The sequence below is a fragment of the Pan paniscus genome, chromosome 4, assembly GCF_029289425.2.
Source record: "Pan paniscus chromosome 4, NHGRI_mPanPan1-v2.0_pri, whole genome shotgun sequence".
Classification (NCBI taxonomy): Eukaryota; Metazoa; Chordata; class Mammalia; order Primates; family Hominidae; genus Pan; species Pan paniscus.
In genome coordinates, this window is record NC_073253.2 from 113,819,991 (window position 1) to 113,842,264 (window position 22,274).

At 41.8% G+C, this 22,274-nt stretch overlaps 1 long non-coding RNA gene across 1 annotated transcript; it reads left to right on the forward strand.

Moving 5' to 3' along the window:
• Positions 1–9,215: 9,215 nt before the first annotated feature.
• LOC130541538 (uncharacterized) lies at positions 9,216–15,172 on the forward strand. Its single transcript, XR_008955606.1, has 5 exons — positions 9,216–9,423; positions 10,768–10,922; positions 13,373–13,513; positions 14,249–14,365; positions 14,979–15,172. It is a non-coding gene; the product is annotated as an uncharacterized LOC130541538 (long non-coding RNA).
• The last annotated feature ends 7,102 nt before the right edge of the window (positions 15,173–22,274 follow it).

A 22,274-nucleotide genomic window follows, 5' to 3' on the forward strand; every position in this document is an offset into this window, starting at 1 on the left:
AGCACTGGCAGAAAACAAACATTGAAGCAAAGCTGAAACACTTATTGTCAAGGCCAGAGAACATTTACCAGTCATGAGGTTCAGATTCATGGGCATTATCGTTAAAGCTCGTGGGAGAAATACACCCAAAAAGCAGCAAAGAGAGTCGATAAAAACCCTCCAAGCAATCACCAGCTCACCAATGGGCAGCCACACATCTCCCCAGGCTCTCAGGGGAGAAGGCACTTTACCAATTACTGCTGATTGGCTGGGTTAGTGAAATTGCTCAGACCTCCTACCATTCACCTCCAGCCTATCTTTCAATATATCTTGCTGGGGTTTGCTAAACTTATTTTCATCCATTTATAAAAGGTCAACTAGGCTATGTGTTGACTTGACAGTAGTAAGTGCTTCTGCTATAATCCCTGATGATATTAGTCTGGCGGGGTTTCACAAGTGTGCGGTTGATCTTTCTTAAAAAATTCCATGATTTGCGAAGTTGGTACCAGCTGTTATCACTTTAATAGAGATCACTGTATAATTTCAAAATATCTTACTCTTTCTAAAACTATTCTGATGCTCAAAACTGTCTGGAGCTCAGAAATGTGCTTCTTGCTTCTGTCTCTTAAATGGATGGGTTAATTAACTGCAGTCATCATGCCATTAAGCTGGGCTATGACCCAGGGATCAGGCTTTACCAAAGCCGCTGCCTTCCAGAATGTTCCTATAGACACACGCAGGTATGGATAAGGGGGTATGTGATGATTAATATTGAGTGTCAACTTGACTGAAGGATGCAAAGTATTGTTCTAGATGTGGTTTCATTGCTTGAGCAAATTAACACATCTCCTGGTACCTGGTATGCAGCCATTGATTTGGCAAATGACTTTTTCTCCATTCCTGTCCATAAGGCCCACCAGAAGCAATTCGCCTTCCGCTGGCAAAGCCAGCAATATATCTTTGCTGTCCTACCTCAGGGGTATATCAACTCTCTGGCTTTGTGTCATAATCTTGTTTGGAGAGAACTTGATCACTTTTCCCTTCCACAAGATATTACACTGGTCCATTACATTGATGACATTACGCTGATTGGACCCAGTGAGCAAGAAGTAGGAAACACACTGGACTTACTGGTGAAATATTTGCTTGGCAGATGATGGAAAATAAATCCGAATAAACTTCAGGGAGCTTCTACCTCAGCAAAATTTCTAGGGGTCCAGTGGTGTGGGGCCTGTCCAGATATTCCTTCTAAGGTGAAGGATAAGTTGCTGCATTTAGCCCCTCCTACAACCAAGAAAGAGGCCCAACGCCTAGTGGGCCTATTCGGATTTTGGAAAAAACACATTCCTCATTTAGGTGTGTTACTCTGGCCCATTTATCAAGTGACCTGAAAGGCTTCCAGTTTTGACTGGGGTCCAGAACAGAAGAAGGCTCTGCAGCAGGTCCAGGCTGCTGTGCGAGCTGCTCTGCCACTTGGGCCATATGATCCAGCAGATCCAATGGGGCTTGAGGTGTCAGTGCCAAATAGGGATGTTGTTTGGAACCTTTGGTAGGCCACCATAGGTGAATCATAGCAGATATCTCTAGGATTTTGGATAAAGGCCCTGCCATCTTCTGCAGATAACTACTCTCCTCTAGAGAGACAGCTCTTGGCCTGTTACTGGGCTTTGGTAGAAACTGAATGTTTGACTATGGGTCATCAAGTCACTGTGTGACCTGAACTTGCCTATCATGAACTGGGTGCTTTCTGACCCAATCTAGCCATAAAGTGGGTTGTGCACAGCAGCATTCCATTATCAAATGGAAGTGCTGTATACGTGATTGGGCTCACGCAGGTCCTGAGGGCACAAGTAAGTTACATGACGAAGTGGCTCAAATGCCCATGGTCTCCACTCCTGCCACACTGCCTTCTCTCCCTCAGCCTGCACCAATGGCCTCATGGGGAGTTCCCTATGATCGGTTGACAGAGGAAGAGAAGACTAGGTCCTGATTTACAGATGGCTCTGCATGATATGCAGGCACCACCTGAAAGTGGACAGCTGCAGCACTATAGCTCCTTTCTAGGACATCCCTGAAGGACAGTAGAGAAGGGGAATCTTCTTCCCAGCGGGCAGAACTTCAAACAGTGCACCTGATTGTGCACTTTGCTTGGAAGGTGAAATGGCCAGATGTGCGATTATATACTGATTAATGGGCTGTAGCCAATGGTTTGGCTGGATGGTCAGGGAATTGGAAGAATCATGACTGGAAAATTGGTGACAAAGAAATTTGGGGAAGAGGTATGTGGATGGACCCCTCTGAGTGGTCAAAAACTGTGAAGATATTTGTATCTCATGTGATTGCTCACCAAAGGGTGAACTCAGCAGAGGAGGATTTTAGTAATCAAGTGAATAGGATGACTCGTTCTGTGGACACCACTCAGCCTCTTCCCCAGCAACCCCTGTTATCACCCAATGCCCAATGGGTCCATGAACAAAGTGGCCATGATGGCAGGGACGGAGATTAAGCCTGGGCTCAGCAACGTGGATTTCCACTCACCAAGGCTGACCTGGCTACGGCCAGTGCTGAGCACCCAATTTGCCAGCAGCAGCACAGACCAACACTGAGCCATTGATATGGCATCATTCTTCGGGGTGATCAGCCAGCTACTTGGTGGCAGGTTGATTATATTAGACCTCATCCATCATAGAAAGGGCAGCAGTTTGTCCTCACCAGAATAAACACTTACTCTGGATATGGGTTTCCATATCCTGCACGCAGTGCTTCTGCCAAGACTACCATTCATGGACTCACAGAATGCCTTATCCACCGTCATGGTATTCCACACAGCATTGCCTCTGACCAAGACACTTACTTTACAGCTAAAGAAGTGTGGTAGTGGGCTCATGCTCATGGAATTCACTGGTCTTACCATGTTCCCCATCATCCTGAAGCAGCTGTATTGATAAAACAGTGGAATGGCCTTTTAAAGTCACAAGTACAATGCCAACTAGGAGACAATACTTTGCAGGCCTGGGGCAAAGTTCTCCAGAAAGCCGTTTATGCTCTGCATCAGCATCCAATATCTGGTACTGTTTCTCCCATAGCCAGGGTTCACGGGTCAAGGAATCAAGGGGTGGAAGTGGAAGTGGCACCACTCACCATCTCCCCTAGTGACCCACTGGCAAAATTTTGCTTCCTGTTCCCACAATATTACGTTCTGCTGGCCTAGAGGTCTTAGCTCCAGAGGGAGGAATGTTGCCACCAGGAGACACAACAATGCTTCCATTATACTGGAAGTTAAGATTGCCACCTGGCCACTTTGGGCTCCTCCTACCTCTAAGTCAACAGGCTAAGAAGGGAGTTACAGTGTTGGCTAAGGTGGTTGACCAGGACTATCAAGATGAAATCAGTCTACTACGCCACAAAGGAGGTAAGGAAGAGTATGTGTGGAATACAGGAGATCCCTTAGGGCATCTCTTAGTATTACAATACCCTGTGATTAAGGTCAATGGGAAACTACATCAGCCCAATCCAGGCAGGACTACAAATGGCTCAAAACCTTCAGGATGAAAGTTTGGGTCACTCCATCAGGTAAAAAACCACATCCTGCTGAGATGCTTGCTGAAGGCAAAGGGAATACAGAATGCGTAGTAGAAGAAGGTAGTCATTAATACCAGCTATGACCACATGACCAGCTGCAGAAACAAGGACTGTAATTGTCATGAGTATTTCCTCTTTATTTTGTTAAGAACATGTTTGTGCATGTATACACTTGTAATATGAAAATATCATTTTATTTCTTTTTCCTTTATCATGTGACATAAGACTTATTGACTTTATATCACAATGTACGTGTTGTTAATTTTATGTAATAGCATTTAGGTTAAGGATTAGTGGGCTTCCAGTTGTATGAAGGATAGCTGTATTATATTAGGCAAAATTATGACCTTACTGTCTTTATTCGAAGATTATGTATGATTTCAGGAGATGTGTATGGGTTGAAGTTGACAAGAGGTGGACTTGTGATAGTTAGTACTGAGTGTCAGCTTGATTCAATTGAAGGATGCAAAGTATTTTTCCTGGGTGTGTCTGTGAGGGTGTTGCCAAAGGAGATTAACATTTGAGTCAGTGGACTGGGAGAGGAAGACCCACCCTCAGTCTGGGTGGGCACCATCTAATCAGCTGCCAGAGCACCCAGAATAAAAGCAGGCAGAATAATGTGGAAAGACTAGACAGCTTTATCTTCTGGCCTACATCTTTCTCCCATGCTGGATGGTTCCTTCCCTTACACATGGGACTCCAAGTCCTTTAGCTTTAGGACTCTGGACCTTTGACCACAGACTAAAGGCTGCACTGTCAGCTTCCCTATTTTTGAGGTTTTGGGACTCGGACTGGCTTCCTTGCTCCTCAGTTTGCAGGTGGCCTATTGTGGAACTTCACCTTGTAACTGTGTGAGTCAATTCTCCTTAATAAACTTTCCTTTATACATACATCTATCCTATTCTGTCCCTGTAGAGAACCCTGACTAACACAGCATACCTTGGCAATTTTCTCTTTTCTTTTCTTTTCTTTTTTTTTTGAAACAGAGTCTTGCTCTGTCACCTAAGCTGGAGTGCAGTGGCACAATCTCAGCTCACTGCAGCCTCCACCTCCCAGGTTCAAGCGATTCTCCTGCCTCAGCCTCCCAAGTAGCTGGGATTACAGGTGTGCACCATGACGCCCGGCTAATTTTTGTATTTCTAGCAGAGACGGGGTTTCACCATGTTGGCCAGGGTGGTCTCAAACTCCTGACCTCAGGCGATCTGCCCACCCTGGCCTCCCAAAGTGCTGGGATTAAAGGTGTGAGCCACCGCGCCCAGACTTCATTCTCTCATGAGGAGGAACAATTGGGTAGTAACTAACTGGTGGGGCAGAAGGTGGTGGCCACTTAAACGCCATTCATACAGTTTGAGTTAATTTGGGAATTCAATAGCAAAGGCAAAGGTAAGGGAGAACAGTAAAAATTAAGAAGTTTATTAAAAAATAATTAATAGTTTAATTAAGTCCCACCTATTTATCTCATACACACAAATGAGTAAATACTGCTATGTCCCAATAAACATTATTAACACTAAAATTTGAATTTCACGTAATTTTTATGTGTCCCCGTATATTGCTCTTCCTCTGTTGTTTTTTTTTCAATCATCTAAAAATGTAAAAATCATTCTTAGCTCTGGGGCCATGCCAAACAGCCAGTAGGCTGGATTTCACCCACAGACCAAATTTTGCTGACCCCTGTCCTAAAAAACTGAGACTGACCATGAGTGTATGTGTGCATGCATGCACACATGCAAATGTGTTAAACTAGATCTGAAGACAATTCCAAAGAAGCTCCTATGTGTTTAGCAGGAGTGATCTCATTGCAAAAAGATGATAGCTTCCCAACTGATTATACTGAAATGAAAAAATGATTGCAATACATAAGCTCCTTGGGGGCAGAGACTATGTCTTACACATTTTAGTTTTCCTCACTTGCCTTACAAATAGTCCACATTCAATTTATTTTTTGTCAATTGAATGCGTCTTAATGAGTTTGTTAAAAGCCATCTCATTATGTGATAGTCATCCCTTGAATACTAACTAATAATTCAATGATTTCTGAACAATTTAGATCAATATACTTTTAAAAGAGTATTAAAATATTATCCAACAGTAACATTTGATTTATTCCTTAGCAATTTCAAACTGCAAAATTATGTTTTAAAAACATCTTATAATTACTGGAAAACTAAAATCATTCATTCCTGTTCCTACCATGCTATCAAAAGTATAGTTGACAGAAAATAGGAATATACTATTCCAGCTTCAACCATCCAATCATGTTACATAGCCCTATATGTGAGATGAAGTCAAAAGATAAATCTGGTTTTGACTCAACATCCACACTCTTTCTATAGACTTTTAGTGTGACCCTCGCTCAGAGTCAGAACTATAGATGCCTCAGAAAGTATATACAGCATCTCAACGTCTCAGGCTGATAAGCTCAACACAAGAAACACAAAAAGAAGAGAAAGTTTTGGGTTCTTTCAGTTTCAGGACTTTCACCTTTATCCTAAATTTGGTAGAATGGATCTTAGATCATTTTCTGAAAGATATTTTAGAAGACAAGCTGGGCCCATCAAAATGTTTTCAAAACCTCTCACTTCCTCTCATTTTCCTTTTCCCCTCTCCCTCCCTTTCCCTACTCACTCCCCATAAATACACACACACACACACACACACATACACACACATGTACATAGACATAAATACATACTTTCTTCCCAGTATGACCAACCTATCATGAAGCTTTCTTAGAAAGTTTCAGATGCAATTTGGGCCTTGCAAATATTCCGTACAGCACAAGAGGAAGCCATACAAGCCATGCTCCTCCTAAAGAACACTGCCAGTCATTACCATAGAACCTGCTTCACATAGCAACACTCAAGCACTTGATGCGGTTTTACATCAGAGAGCCATCCTTAGCTAGTCAACCCAGCCTCCATTTCAGACCAAACTGAAAACCTCTGCACACCTGTGAGACTCACATCCACTCACCCTCACCATATCATACTAGGGAACTTCCAACAACACCCCCGCAGGGAACACCCATGTGTGGTCCTGAGCAAATGGTCAGCTGACTTTACCATGTCAGGGAGGGCCACGAGCCAGTCTACAGTGGCTGAATTCCATGTGTGGAGGACAGGTGACAGCAACGGACACCGCAGGGCCTCCTGACAGGGCAGCCTGCTTCCACTTCTGTTTCATACATTCAGGTCTCCACACAGCAGCCAGAGCATGATACTCAAAGCACACACTAGTTCATGCCACTCCCGTTGTCAAAATTTCCCAATGGGGATTTTGGGCTTTCCATTATTCTTAGGATTAAACTTCAAACCTGTCAGCAGAATGAGCTGGATTCTTCTCCACACCCCGTTAGGCTAGCCCACAGGTCTGCATCAATGGGCTCCTCTGCATTCCTGTTTCTGGTTGGCTTGGCCAGTGGGAGGTACCTTATGGGAGTTCCAGAACATGGAGTAAATAAAGGTCTGGTTTTTCCCAGCCTCCTTTTTGGTGGTTCACTCCAGTTTGGCTGCCTCCCTCCACGGTCAGAAACTGACTCCTTCCCTTGCCCATTTCCCATCCCCAACTCCGGGATACTGCACTAACTGTTGCTTTTCCTAAAACACGGCCCACGTCAAAATACTCTCCAGGTTACCCAATTTGATTATGTCTTTGGTTTCCTGCCAGAACTCTGGCCAGTGGATGTGGCCTATATGCCCTCTAAATGATCAGACTTCTGCCTCCCGCTTTAGCTTTGTCTTATTAAACCCACTCTCACTCATTTACTCCCAGAAACCCTAGCCTTTTCTCCAGTCCTCAAATAACCCAAGCCTGTCCCTATATCTGGGCTTTTGTCTTTGCCCAGACTATCTCCTTCCCCCACTGCCGTTTTCCTGCTGGCTCCTTTTAATCACTCAGGGAGAAGCTAAAACTGTCCCTCCTTGGGCCTTCCAGACACCCCCAATCTCTAGATGATCTTGCTGCCATTTATTTAATTGTAAGCAATACTATCTGAAATCATCTTTTTCATTTCTTTATTTTTTATTTTATTCTCTATTCAACTTTTGTTTTAAGTTCAGGGGTACATGTGCAGGTTTGTTACATAGGTAAACTTGAGTCATAGGAGTTTGTTGTACAGATTATTTTGTCAACTGGGTATTAATCCTAGTACCCATTATTTTTCCTGATCCTCTCCCTCCTCCCATCCTCCCATCTATTTTTAATTCCTCCACCCACAAGTAACCCCCAATGTCTATCATTCCCCTCTGTATGTCCTTGTGCTCTCAACATGCAGTATTTGCTTTTCTGTTCCTATGCTAGTTTGCCAAGGATAATGGCCTCCAGCTCCATCTATGTTCATGCAAAGGACATGATCTTGTTCTTTTTGATGGCTGCATAGTATTCCATATAGTATATGTACCACATTTTCTTTATTTAATCTGTCATTATTGGGCATTCTGGTTGTTTCCATGTCTATGCTATTGTGAATAGTGCTGCAATGAACATACTCATGCATGTGTCTTTATGATTTACTTTCTGTTTCTATGGCATGTACATCCTGGAACAGCAAGAATCTTTTCTGTCTTGTTTACCCCTCTAAACTCAGAACCCAGAACTATTCTTGACATACAGAAATAATAATGCAAAATCATTTTCCATTGAATTAATAAATAGCATCTAATATGTTCCACATCTACCATGGGAGAGTAGACTGTAACTAGAGTAGCCAAGTAGAAGAAAAACATTAAACCCATACTGTAAACTTTAGTCTCCCAAGAGTGGCAAATTATTATTATTTTAATTATCAATTTTTTTCAGTTAATAAGTGCCAGTTATTGAGAAAATTATAGTAAGCAAAATAGACCTGACCCCTGCCTGCGTAGGGCTCCCAGAAATTTGGGAAGAGAGATAATTAAATAAGGAATTAAGAATATACAGCTCCCCTCTGAAGTAACTGGTGATTTGTAGAAAGAGCACCTCCTCTTATCCAGAGAGGGCCATGAAGAATAAAAATGTAGGGACTTCTAGACTGAACTGCTCTGACAGACCACAGATACTCTCAACAGGCAGAGTGGCAGAGGAAACCAAAGCTTTGCAAACAAATTCTATACCATACGTAATGAGACAGGCTATAAAGTGTATTTCCATATTCCATCCAGTCTTGACCCAGGATCTCCACACCTGGGAGCCTCATATTTACTGATGATGAAGCTCCTTTTCTAACTCTTTCTTATTCATATGTCTTATCTCCAACTCTCTTGTTAACTCTTTTAGAACAGGAGTTCTAAAATAAGTCTCCCTCTTCACAAGCCACACAACCCAATGTAGTAAAGGAAGCAAATAGTCTCCCTTGTCCATCTTCACCCAAAGTAATAAAATGGCTGAGAACAAAGGGTGCATTACACAAAGCCAATGATACACACAGCCTTGATAGCCTATCTAAAAGTAACGAGCTGAGTCTGGTAATTCTTTTTAAGAATTAATAGAAACATTATACTACTGTATTGAAATATTCAATACTTAGAAACAAGAAGTCCAAGATCTATTTTTAATTCCAAAACAAGGTGTTCTTCACTTTCTTTCTTTTAATAAGGAATCAGAGGATAGCTCTGGTCATCTATCAGTAGTGAGAGGCAAGGGAGCTGAAGCCTGGGTTTGTCTTCAGATGCCAAGGCCAGACCTGGCAGTCAGACTGCTGTGGCCACCAGGGCTTGTTAGTGACATCATAAAGCCAGACCCAGAGAAAGGCTAAAATCATCCACATATGCACACCAACTGGCCACCAACAGAAAAAAATTCAGAAACCAACAGAATCGTAACTCACATTGGCCCCCAGATTTCAGCCTGCATTCCACCATCGTATAAGTGAAGACCCATCAGGTTAATAACAGGCCAAGGTCCCACAGCCTGTGAGTGGTAGAAGGGGAACTAGAGTCCCCTCCTGACTCTTTTGAAAGAATAGTTCAGTTATTTAGTCCCTGGAAAGCTCTGTTGAGCTGGGAAAACAATCTCTCATCAGTCATAGCTTTCCTCTAAAATCTGCACCCGCACACCTGATGTAAATTGGCTTAACAGAGCTTCTTCGGGCATGATTGTCACCTTGTCTGAATAGCATGAGTGATTCTCAGAAAAGGAAAACAAATGAGGAGTTTCTGGCTCAGTGCTGAGGAAAGTTGAAACCCATTTGGCCTTCAGCTTTTCAGCACTGCTAGTGTATCCTTTTAACGGTGATTGCTTCAACAAGCATTGTTGAACTGCATTAAGTCGGGATCAATCCACCGCACAGTTCTGAGCCTACCAATGCATGTTTCAGTGGATTTCAAAAATGACTCACTAAATCAATCTCTTTTCCTTCAAAAAGTACAGCTTGAAAACAGGGGAGTTCATCTTTTCCTGAGAAGCACCCAAAATTTGAGCCAAAAATTGATCCCCCTTGTATGCTGAATGTCTCTTCAATTTCTCCTCATACTTTCCCTTCTTTATTTCAGTAAGAGCCCCCTAACAGGGGAAAGGGAAATTCACCTTCCACTCAGGCTGTGGCCTTGAAGGTGACCTCTGACCTGGCTACCAATTCTCACTGCAACCTTTGCTGTTGTATCCAAAGAACACTTCAGGCAATGACTAGAAGAGGGGATTGAGGGTGAGGAGAAGAACGTGGGGCCAAAATGGAAGGCAGAACAAAAGTAATGTTTAAGGAATTGGGTCTGGAAAATGTTAATGGAATCAGAGTCGCCCCATTCCAGCACCATGAGCTTGCCTTCCAATAAACCAGGAGGAAAGAGGCCAGATCTGGGTGATGAGAGGGTTGGTGAAGGAGCCAAGTCAAAATATCCCCGCCCTGGGCTCTGATCTGCTCTAATGTGAAGTTAGACAGGAGTGCAGCTATGGCAGCCCTCACATGCATAGCAGTTTTACCTGAACTAAGTTAAGACTAACTAAGCATATTTTTTAAAGTTACCTAATAATCTTCCTATCTAAAGCAACCCAGTTACTCTGCTCTGATCTACCAGGAGTTGGACAGGAACAGCAGACTCTTTTTTTTTTTTTTTTTTTTTCTTTGAGAGGGAGTCTCGTTCTATCGCCCAGGCTGGAGTGCATTGGCGCAATCTTGGCTCACTGCAAGCTCCGCCTCCCGGGTTCACACCATTCTCCTGTCTCAGCCTCCCGAGTAGCTGGAACTACAGGCGCCCGCCACCACGCCTGGCTAATTTTTTGTATTTTTAGTAGAGACAAGGTTTCACTGTGTTAGCCAGTCTGGTCTCCATCTCCTAACCTCGTGATCTGCCCGCCTCGGCCTCCCAAAGTGCTGGGATTACATGCATGAGCCACTGCGCCCGGCCCAGCTGAATCATTTAATGGAACAAGCCACACACCAGAAGGTATAAGTAGAATACAACTTGATTCTTTTGTTTACTACCCATTCAGACTTCGTCTACGGACTCATTCTTCCTTGCCTCCTGGATGAAATCTTTGGCACATGCCTTAATTCTTTCAGCTGGCTTTAGGCACAAGAACAGTTTCATTTTAGAAATAATTGCCCAGTCAAACATGAAAATAAAAGCCCCAGACTCTTGCCTAAATTAGATTTTCTTTCCTCCTCCAGCATGTTACTGTTTTAGGCCTAGAAACACGATGTAGGCAGGAGGCATATGGAGCTGCTTCTCTTTTTTCCCAGCTGTATTCTTCCATTGCTTCTCCTTTAGTTCATAGCCAAGGTCTGACCCCTCCAGGATTGAGCCTAAAGGAGGACAGCATTAGGGGAAAGGATACAACTGAGCATGGCTGATTTGTGATCTGACATTTGGCAAATGTTAGCCCAGTTCTTTGTTTCAAGAGCCTTTGGAGGGTGACTCGGAGAACTCCCTCTTGGTGACCTCCAAACAAGGCTCCCTGGACATGGGTACTGCCTCCTCCACCAGCCCATTCTGACCCTCACAGCTCCTGGGCCCCAGCAGCCTCCCCAGAAAGGCTCTCCAGAGTGGTCACATCAATGTGAGTTTCTTGGGCCAAGTATAGGTCAGCTCCTCTCCACCGCCATCATTACAGATCCACACACCCCCACAGAAAATTTCACAAATGTTGGTCTTGCTACTAAGGAGATTAGATGGCTGCCAGTGCAGTCTTTTTTTTTTTTTTTTTTTTCTTTCTTGTCATTGCTGCCAGGACCATAATGCTAACTACCTCCTCAGGAATGTGTCTGACATTTCTCCCTATGCCTCTATAAACTCCACCAAAGAGCCATGAATTTTGCAAGTGGACCTCCTAAAGCCCCTCTCAGCTTGAGCTGAGGGCAGTACAATATGGAAGAGGGAGGAGAAAGCCACAGTGTTCCAACCATCTTTTTTCTAAGGCATTCTCTCCTTCTTGGCCCTAATCTCTTACTTATCCTCTAAGTAAGGTTACAAAACTAACTGTTGACCATTTCCTTTGCCAGTTCTGCGTACATGATCTGGCACTCACTTGGAATGTAGGAGTTCTATTATTTTGTTCTCAGCCTTGGCAAAACCAAGAGACAAAGAATCCCATTTGGACAGCTGGCTATGCAGTCAATGCACCGCTCTGCTATCAAATGAATCCCTTACTCAAGCCAAAGAGAGAGTGACAAAGAGAAAGTCTTATTCACATAATCAACCCCTTCTACTTATACATGAAAGTCCTTGCCTTTAAGGAGGCCTCTGGCCCAATTACTTTAGATCTATTACAGATATGACAGTGTAGCATCAGGTGGCTAAGGGGATCTAATGGGATTTTTTTTTTCTGTTTTCCCAGCTATGATTACTAATGGCTATAGCTGTGAACAAAGGTACTCACAACTCACATTCTCAGTGCAGACAACTACTATTATTGTGGCTAGCTCCAGGTCACGTTGCCATCTCTCTCTTCCCTCTCCTCTCCCCATGCTCCTCTCCTGTCTCTCTCTATCTCTCTCTCTCTCTCTCATGCACACACATATATGCGTGCACATGCACACACACACACACACACAGCTTAGTGAAGGGCACCATATCAACAGAACTGGGAGGGAGGGCTCGGCTGGAGGAATGCATTCATTTCCCAGGGCTACTATAACAAATTACTATAAACTTGTGGCTTCAAGCAGTATCCATTTATTGTTGCATTTCTGGGGTCAGAAATCCAATATTGACTTCACTGGACCAAGATCAAGGTGTCATCAGGGCCGCACACCCTCGAGAGGCTCTAGGGGACAACCTGCTTTCTGGACTTTTTCAGTTTCTAGAGCTGCACTGCTAGGCATATGGCCCCGTCTTCTATCTTCAAAGCCAGGAACATATCGTTTTGTTTTAGTTGTCACATTGTCCCCATGTCTGCAATCAAATCTTTCTCTGCTCCCTGTTATATGGACACTTGTGATTACACTTAGGGCCCACATAGATTATCCAGATAATCTCCACATCTCAGGATCCTTAATCACATCTGCAAGGTCCCTTTTGCTGTATAAGAGCTACAAGGATTTAAGGACAGCCTACTGGGATTAGAAACCAAATATCTTGGGGGGTTATTACTTAGCCTACTATAGAGAATAATAGTGTTTATGGAAAGAAAATTTCCTTTTCCAGCACCTTCCCCAAAGCCAAGTAAGAGAGATCTCCATAAAATTACTTGTTGTGGAAGGCACTGTTGACTGCCTCTCCCCAGCCCCAAACCACTGTTCTTTTGCCTGTTCTACTACACAGACTACAAAAGCTAAACCCTTACTATCCCAGCTGCCCCTATAGCTAATGATAGCCATGTGGTAGCATGCTAGCCAGGGAGATCTAAGTGGAAATCTTGACAGTACCAGCCTTCCCCCTTCTTCCTTGTCTTGAAGGTAGAATGTGGCAGTTCAGGCTACAGCAACCATCTTGGAGGAAAAACTCAAGAGACGGGCAGCAGCGCTGGCTCTGAAGTGTCTGGATCACGAAACTAATTCCAACAACCAACTACATCACATAGGAAGATCATTCAGTAGGTACAAGCAAGGGGTTCTGAGGTTAGGTTGATGGGGGTAGATCCCAGCTCCACAAAATTGGTTCTGTGACCTTGTGCAAATCACTTATCCTCTCTGTGCCTCAGAAAAAGAAAAGAGAAAATGCAAACAAATGCCAGTACACCGTAAGCACTCAACAAACATGAGCTATGGTATTCTTTTAACTCCACACTTTTAGAAGTTTGTGCCAGTTCCTTATTGAAAAGAGAATTCACAATTAAGATAGTCTTCTGTCAAAAACATGGGGCAGAAACTTAAGTCCTGGGGGCCTGTCCATGGACAAAAGCAAACCAAAGAGTAAATAGAATCACAGAAGTCCTGCCAGCAGCAGCTGAGAGGAGCGACTTTGAGGTTTTCTAACTGCAACACAGCTACCATTCTGTTCAGCTGCATACCACCCCACATGCTGAACACACACCCTGACCTCCACATGCCACCCAGACCACAGCCAGGGTCCCTGAAGGCCCTCTCTCATTTTGCGCCAACCACAGATCACATACTTACAGGAATGAGATGAGAGGATTCCTAGGAGATAAGACCTGTACTTGATTTTCTTATATCACTGAGCATCTTGCTTACCTCAGGATATGAGTGCTCTTACCAAATATTATTCAAAAATTAGGGCCAAAAAATACAGGCAAAATGACTACCCTAGGTATTAAGGGTCATTAGAAGGAGTGTGTCATTCAGATGTTCTTTCTATTTCTGGATTGCCAGAGCAAGGCTTCAAAGACTCAAGGACACAATTTCAAAAATAGAATGGACACCCAAGGAGGATAAGTGAAAAATCCAATTTTGGCCATCACCATGACATCTCATTATTGTTCCCTTTTGGTAAGATTCACCTGAAACTCTCTAGAGGTATTTTTTCTCCCCAGACAACCTGAACTGAGGCACACTGAGAAAGACAGTGAAGATCACAGTGAGAGAGGAAAATACCAACCCTGGGCACACACCTGCAGTCAGCAGAAGGGTCAGGGTATTAAGTTTGGATAACTGAGAGCACCAGAGGGGCAGAACATGACAAGTAAACCACCCAGAAGAGAGGACAGCCTGGCAAGCAATAAATTTGGTGTCTGGAGAAATAAGGTTGGACAGATATGGAGAGCCAGGGAAAACAAGCAGTAAATTATAATTTAATTTTTTTTTCAAAAAAGGAAGAAGGCAGTCTGATCTTTTGGGCACTTCTCATGTCATTGGGATTGTTGGCATTTTTCTGTAAGTCTAACAAGATGGTCAGAGTTAATGTGATTCTGTGAGTGTACTAGGAAAGTACCCGTGACTCTAAACCAATAGGCAGAATTTCCAAAAGAGCAGAGCATCATTCCTTTGGCATTAGTTCAGAGAAATACTGATGAATTTCATAACTGTCTTCTGGAATAGTATAGCCCAAACACTTCTTGTTTTCAATACTGCAAAATGTTTCCTTTTTTTTTTTTTATCACAGGGAGCTAACTCAGCACACACTCACTTTATCTGACTCGTGTTGCTTGGAAGGGCAAGAGTGCTTCAGGTAAGAAAATAAAGATGCTACTAATAGGACCTGCCCATGGAGGAGCAAGATGCACTGCAGCTTCACCTGATTTATCTTCAGTAATAGTTTCCAGGAGAAGAGAGACACAGTGAGAACGAATTGCATTCTATGTAATGTTTTGCTTCAAAGGATGCTTTGGCTCATTTTTCTGCTGCTTGTACATGCTGCAAATGAGAAAGTACCTGGCTGACAGTTTGCCTTCTGATTTATAGGAAAGGTCATTTAATCCCAAGTAAGCATTTTGCTAAATAGTAAGCTCTCCCATCCTCCCCAACCCTTTCCCCAGTCCCTTTATATTTCTTGGTATAACTTGAGTTTCTGGTCTGTACCTATAGAAGGAGCAAATGAAATGTTCTTATGACTATATTGCTCAAGGTGATTTTTAGGTGTGAATTTGCAAAATATTGAGTGGAGTAATTTGAGTTTTACATATATATATATGACTTTCATGATTAGTTTGAATATAAATATAATGACACTATATACTTGTCATACATGTAGCTAGAATATTCATGAAATTAATCAGTAAATACTGTTTGTATCAATGATATTTTCATACAATATTTATGGCATTACCAAAAACAAAAAAACTTAGACTCTGCAAAATACAGCATCAGGAAAATAAAACCCGTTTTTCCTCACTTGCAAACTTCTGAGTTTTAGAATATTTTTATATAATATTGGTTCAAGTTAAAGAAAAACTGCCTAGAATTATATTTTTCAAAGTATATCCCTTTAAATGTAAATAATGACCTATTTTTCTTCCAAGTACTTAATGATATCATTGCAATTACCAGAGACCCCAAGGATAGAAAATAACAGTCTCAAAACAATTATCTCCCTTACAGGCAGAACAACAACAAAAAAAAACTCACTACCATCAGAGATATCAGAAAATAAATTAACAGAAACAGAGATATTTACATATCTTCAATAAAAGTACATCATCAAGAAATCAGAGCATAAATAAAGGCAGAGGAAAACCCTTGCACTTGCCCTCAAAACAATGTGCTGAAGTGTCCAGAGCCTCATACTCTCTAATTCTTTCTATATTAAAATGGTATATCACACCTGCCAAGAGACCAAGGTGAAAGCAGAAGGTCACTGGCGATCTTTGCTGGTGTGTAATTGTTTGCCGAGTAGCAAAGTTATCAAAGAGTTGGTCCTGTGATTGGGACCAGGTCTGGCTGGTTTCGTGGTCTGGCATGGTGGTCCAGGATGTGCACCTGTCGCAAACACAGGTAGAGACACCAGCCCTGGCCCAGGAAAATAGAAGAGGCAGATAAAACCACACTTGCCACCCAGTGTCAATAAAGCCCTAGACTGTCTGCAGCTCAATTCAGTGCTATTATTATTCCTCTTCAGGTTCTAAAGGCTTATTTATTTTTACTTTTTTTTATCATTATACTTTAAGTTCTACGGTACATGTGCACAACGTGCAAGTTTGTTACATATGTATACAAGTGCTATGTTGGTGTGCTGCACCCATTAACTCATCATTTACATTAGGTATATCTCCCAATGCTATCCCTCCCCCCTACCCCCACCCCACAGCAGGCCCCAGTGTGTGATGTTCCCCTTCCTGTGTCCAAGTGTTCTCATTGTTCAATTCCCACCTGTGAGTGAGAACATGCGATGTTTGGTTTTTTGTCTTTGCGATCGTTTGCTGAGAATGATGGTTTCCAGCTTCATCCATGTCCCTACAAAGGACATGAACTCATCATTTTTTATGACTACCCAGTGTTCCATGGTGTATATGTGCCACATTTTCTTAATCCAGTCTATCATTGTTGGACATCTGGGTTGGTTCCAGGTCTTTGCTATTGTGAATAGTGCCGCAATAAACATACGTGTGCATGTGTTTTTATAGCAGCATGATTTATAATCCTTTGGGTATATACCCAGTAATGGGATGGCTGGGTCAAATGGTATTTCTAGTTCTAGATCCCTGAGGAATCGCCACACTGTCTTCCACAGTGGTTGAACCAGTTTACAGTCCCACCAACAGTGTAAAAGTGTTCCTATTTCTCCACATCCTTTCCAGCACCTGTTGTTTCCTGACTTTTTAATGATCGCCATTCTAACTGGTGTGAGATGGTATCTCATTGTGGTTTTGATTTGCATTTCTCTGATGGCCAGGGATGATGAGCATTTTTTCATGTGTCTTTTGGCTGCATAAATGTCTTCTTTTGAGAAGTGTCTGTTCATATCCTTCGCCCACTTGTTGATGGGGTTGTTTGTTGTTTTCTTGTAAATTTGTTTGAATTCTTTGTAGATTCTGGATATTAGCCTAAAGGCTTATTTTTAATTCAAATAACTATTCTCAAAATTAAATTGAGCCCATTTTCAAAGCCAAATTTCATGAGACACTGCAATCCAAGACAATACTTTACTCTGTACAAATGTGTTCCCTCTCCTGCTTTCTCTTGATCCAATTCCATCAAAGCTGTTCAGTTCTGCAATTCTATTAAGACCATTATTTGTCTTACATTTGACATATCCCCTTGGCTTGTGTATTAGCTAACCTGGGGGTAAAACCTTCCCTGAAGGTATTCCTGCCTTCTGTAATAAATCATTTCAGATTTCTCTGTGATATCTACTCTGATATTTTGTTAATTTGAACCTCAGAAGATCTTGTGATTTCTGGGGTTATTTTACCCTTCATAATAATGCGGTCGCTTTGTATCAGAACAAATCTCTATAAATAAGTTCAATTTTAGCATTCACTGAGTTATGCTAATTTCATAGCACCTGAGAGTTTCAGTTGTTCTCTAAGGAATGGTCATCTATCATGTTTAACTTGCTTTTCAGTTATTTTCTATGTTAAAAAAAATACATGTTTGCTCTTTCAGCCACAGCAGAATCATCATTGTACTTCAGATATCTAACTGCCATAATGAACATTCCCAGACTAAGAGCAGACCACAGTTCAGTCTGGGGTCTGTCTTTCCCAAGTGTGAGCCTGAAAGTGAGGTGACAGTTTGGTAAAATATACCCCTGACATCCCCTTTACCGACTGAGTGATAGTGATCTTCAAAATTGGACATGGTCATCTCTGAGGGTAACAGAAAAATATCTAGGGAGTGTGAAGCCTATGTTTAGATCCTCAATTTCTTTATGTACACATTCCTATAACTGATTTTCTTGAAAGAGTGCTGGAGGTCATACGGGTCCTCACCCCTTTTATAATATACCTTTTCTTACTTAATGCTGGTGCATTTTCTCAAGTGGTTGTACAAAGAGAGAAGATAAATGGTCTTATAAGCAAGTCACCTTAACAACCTCTCTCAATCCAATTCATTATGGAATGCATTCCCCCTACGATTTTACTTTCATGGGTAATAATTTATTATAATTTGTAACAAATGTACATTGTTTGACCCATTGTATGTGAGAAATTATTGCAGTAAGTCAATTTAAAAGAAAAATGTTCACATTTTAGAACCCTGTGATCATATGAATTTTTTTAATTTAACTTTATGTATTTATTTTTGTTCTAGAGAATTATGGTGAAGTGAAAGGCTTTCAAACATAACAATATGTTACATTAGAATGCGTCACTGTATAGAAGGAAAACAGAAATATGATAGCTAGACTAAGAAAAAAATGATGCAAGAGTTTCTAGTATTAAAAAGGTGCTTCTTCATGCATTTTTAAAACAGATGATGGTGGAAATCAAATCACTATGGAATTCATATATTTGGAATTCAAATACTTGTTAAATATATTCAAAAGAGTGATCTGAAAGTTTTATTCAAGATGTCAATATTTACCAAATACTATTATAGAAATTATATCCTTCGGAACATTTAAATATACAATGAAAATGTTTAAGTGACAACTTTAAAATGTGGAGGAGAATACCTAAGTTGAACACTATTGTTATATATCCAGGCATCTGTTGGCGAGAGAGAGATTGAGATTATCTATACTTGCAAAGTGATTGGCAGATCACTTCTGACACTCACCTAAAGGTTAAAAGTATTAAGTCTAGAAGAATGAAATCATTTTACATTGGACATGTTAATGCCAAATAATGCAATATAAATATGAATAATTTGAAAACGCCATCTTTAGTCAATTTCCACTTATTACGTCCAAGTCAGTAGATCCAATGTAACACAATTCACAGTTGGCTTAGGCCCCTGTCGTTTTCACAACACCCATGAGGGGTACTATATTAAAAGAACAGTAAGCAGACGAAAGAATAGGTCAAACCAAACTGAAAAACTGAAAAACCAAACTTAAAAATGAGAAATACGGTTATGAACATATGCATAAAATGTTATTTAAAGATGTCAAGATAGAATGTTTGCTACAGAACATGGATGAATCTGACAGTCTAAATTCCTTTATTTCTGAACATCTCAGTTCATCTCTTCCTCCTGGGAATCTAAGCATGTCAATTCAAGTGAACCGGGCCATTCACAGAGGTTTATTCTCCCTCCTCCCCAACATACTCAGATTCATTTGGGTAAACACACAGTCCTTATCCCTCTCACCTTCCTTCTTCCTTTCTCCCTTGGTATGATCCATGGGCTGCATAGACATTGACTTTTGTAGAACCCTTGCTTCAGGAGAAATGGGGTATCTTGTTCACTAAAATTCTCTGCTCACACTGGCTTCCACTGAGATATAATTTGCCTCATATGGGTCTCCAGTGGTATCCAGTATTAAAGTCTGCAATCTTGAACTAGCCTCAGATGGCCAGGTCATACTGTTTGAGTCATTCTCAGCCTAACCATGAGATCTATGGAGCCCAGCTGTTATCTTTTGATTGTTCTGTACCTCACATAGGGGCACTTGGACACTGTTATGAGCTGAATTCTGGCCCTCCAAAATTCACATGTTGAAGTTATAACAACCAGTACCTCAGAATGTGACTGTATTTGCAGATAGGGCCTTTAAAGAGAGAATTCAGGTAAAATTAGGCCATGGGTCCTAATCCAATATGACTGGGGTGTCCTTATCACCAACAGACACAGAGGGAAGACTATGTGAAGATGCAGGGAGAAGACAGCCATCTACGAGCCAAGGAAAGAGGGCTCAGAAGAAATCAACCCTGATGACATCTTGATTTTGGACTTCTAGTCTTCAGAACTGTGAGAGAATACATTTCTGTTGTTTAAGCTTCCCAATCTGTGCTATTTTGTGATAGCAACCCTAGAAAACTAATACAGGCACTCTCAGCTGCTCCCCTTGTGTTCAGGTGGTAGCACGGAGGACTCAGCTTGTGACCCTCAAGGTATTCAGCCTAAAAATACCTCCCTCAGTCAGCGCCGGTCCACTGATCAGCACCTTGTGAAGATGCAGCTGCTCTCAGAGGCTTGCATATGCCTGGATATCCCTGGGCTACTCCACTCTTGAAAAATCTCCAACAGATTTAATCTTTGGTTTCTGCTCCTTTCCTCCCCACCCTCAACTTGTTTGACAGTTTTAGCCCGGGGCTGTTTGTGGGGGGGGAACAAAAAACAAACAAACAAAAATGGATCCCAGACTCCCTTCACAGACAGTATGGCCAAGGACTTATCCATCACTTTGTCTTTCACTAGACTTTCCTTCTCCAATTGGTCAATTTGACCTTCTTTCTGAATGGCAGGAAAAGTTGGCCAGAGATAGTCTTCTAACCCCATTGTTTATGCCAGGACCTGGGTTCTTGATTTTCAGTAAGTCTCTTCTCTCAATGCTGTCTTCCCAACCCAAATTTACAAAAATATATTTTAGAAATTCAAAAGCCAAGAATTGGACTCTTGGGACTTTTTATTACTTCAGTATTATAGCTTCCACGAGGGCAACGTGAATAGTGAGCTATTGTTGCATACTGAAGAGCGAAAGTAGCTCAAATCTTCCATTCATTCATCCATTTTCTTCAACAAATACATATTGAGGCCTTACTTCATGTCAGGCACTGTTTCAGATACAAGTGTAAACAAAGATATGTCCTTACCTATATGGACCTAACATCCTGGGGCAGGGAGAGTGGCAATGGCAACAAATACATATATAAATATATATATATATACATATAAGAGTAGCAAGTGAAGAAACACAAAGCAGGGAAAGTGTCCAGTGAAGGGGTTCCTGGTGGTTAGGAAATGTCTCTCAAAGGAGGTAATAGTTTGTGTAGAGACCTGAAGGGATTGGGGGAGTAAACAATTTTAATTTTTTGGTCAGTGTCTTCCTAGCAGAGAAAACTACAAGTGCAAAGCTCTGAGTTAATGAGGTACCTGTTGTGTTCAAGGAACACCAGGAAGGCCAGCATGGCTGGAACAAATGGGCCATTAGAGGAATGTGGTCAAAAGGAGATCTGGGTGGCAGGGGCAGCCCTTAGAACCCAAGGAACCAGAAACCATGGGGTTGAAAACTCTGTTAACTTTATTAAATATTAACCTACTGAGCTTACATCTTATTAAAGTATGATAGCTTCTACAAGACTGTTTTGAGGGAGAAAAAAGAGGAGTAATGTAGCTACCAGTGACAAGAAAGGAGAGTTGATTGAGTTAAAGATTCAGAAAAACAAGGCAGATGGAACAAGAATTTGGCTGAAATGATTACAATACAAAAATACTCCACCCTAACAAGTATGGGGCAAGCTCAGGGCTATCATGACTGTCACTCAGGCAGTGTCCTAGACAAGGATACCTGGGCAAGGAGGTGAGTGGGGTTGAAATCCAGCTGCCTACCGTTTGCCATGCCGCACCGTGGTACAGGGCTGCATTCAACTGGAAGTGTTTTCTAATTCACATCAGGGTGCTATGTAGGCTTGTATAGCCCTAGATGTACTGTGCATTGCTAGTGGAGCAGCAAATTCCCCTAGAAACCTATGTAGCAATATGTATCAACAGTCTTAAAATGTTGAGTGCTTTTAACCCAGTAATCTTGATATTAGGAAATATTTTCTGAGTTCTTTTGCATGACTGCCATTACTCCATTTTTGCTCTGCACCCTACATTTTACAGAGTTTATGGCTATCTGGTTTTGGGTTTTCTCTTTGCTCACCCTCTGCCAATCCTTTCCTAGCCTGACACACAGTGTGGTATATGTGGATTTGGCATTATGCTATGTAAATAGGCTAACTAGGCATCTAAGGTGAGGCAAGAACCACAGCTACATACAGACACCCAAAGCCAAAATGTTCAAACCAAGGTTAATAAATCCAAAGACCATCAACAGTCAAAGCATAAAGCAAGCTGAAATGGACAAGTAGGC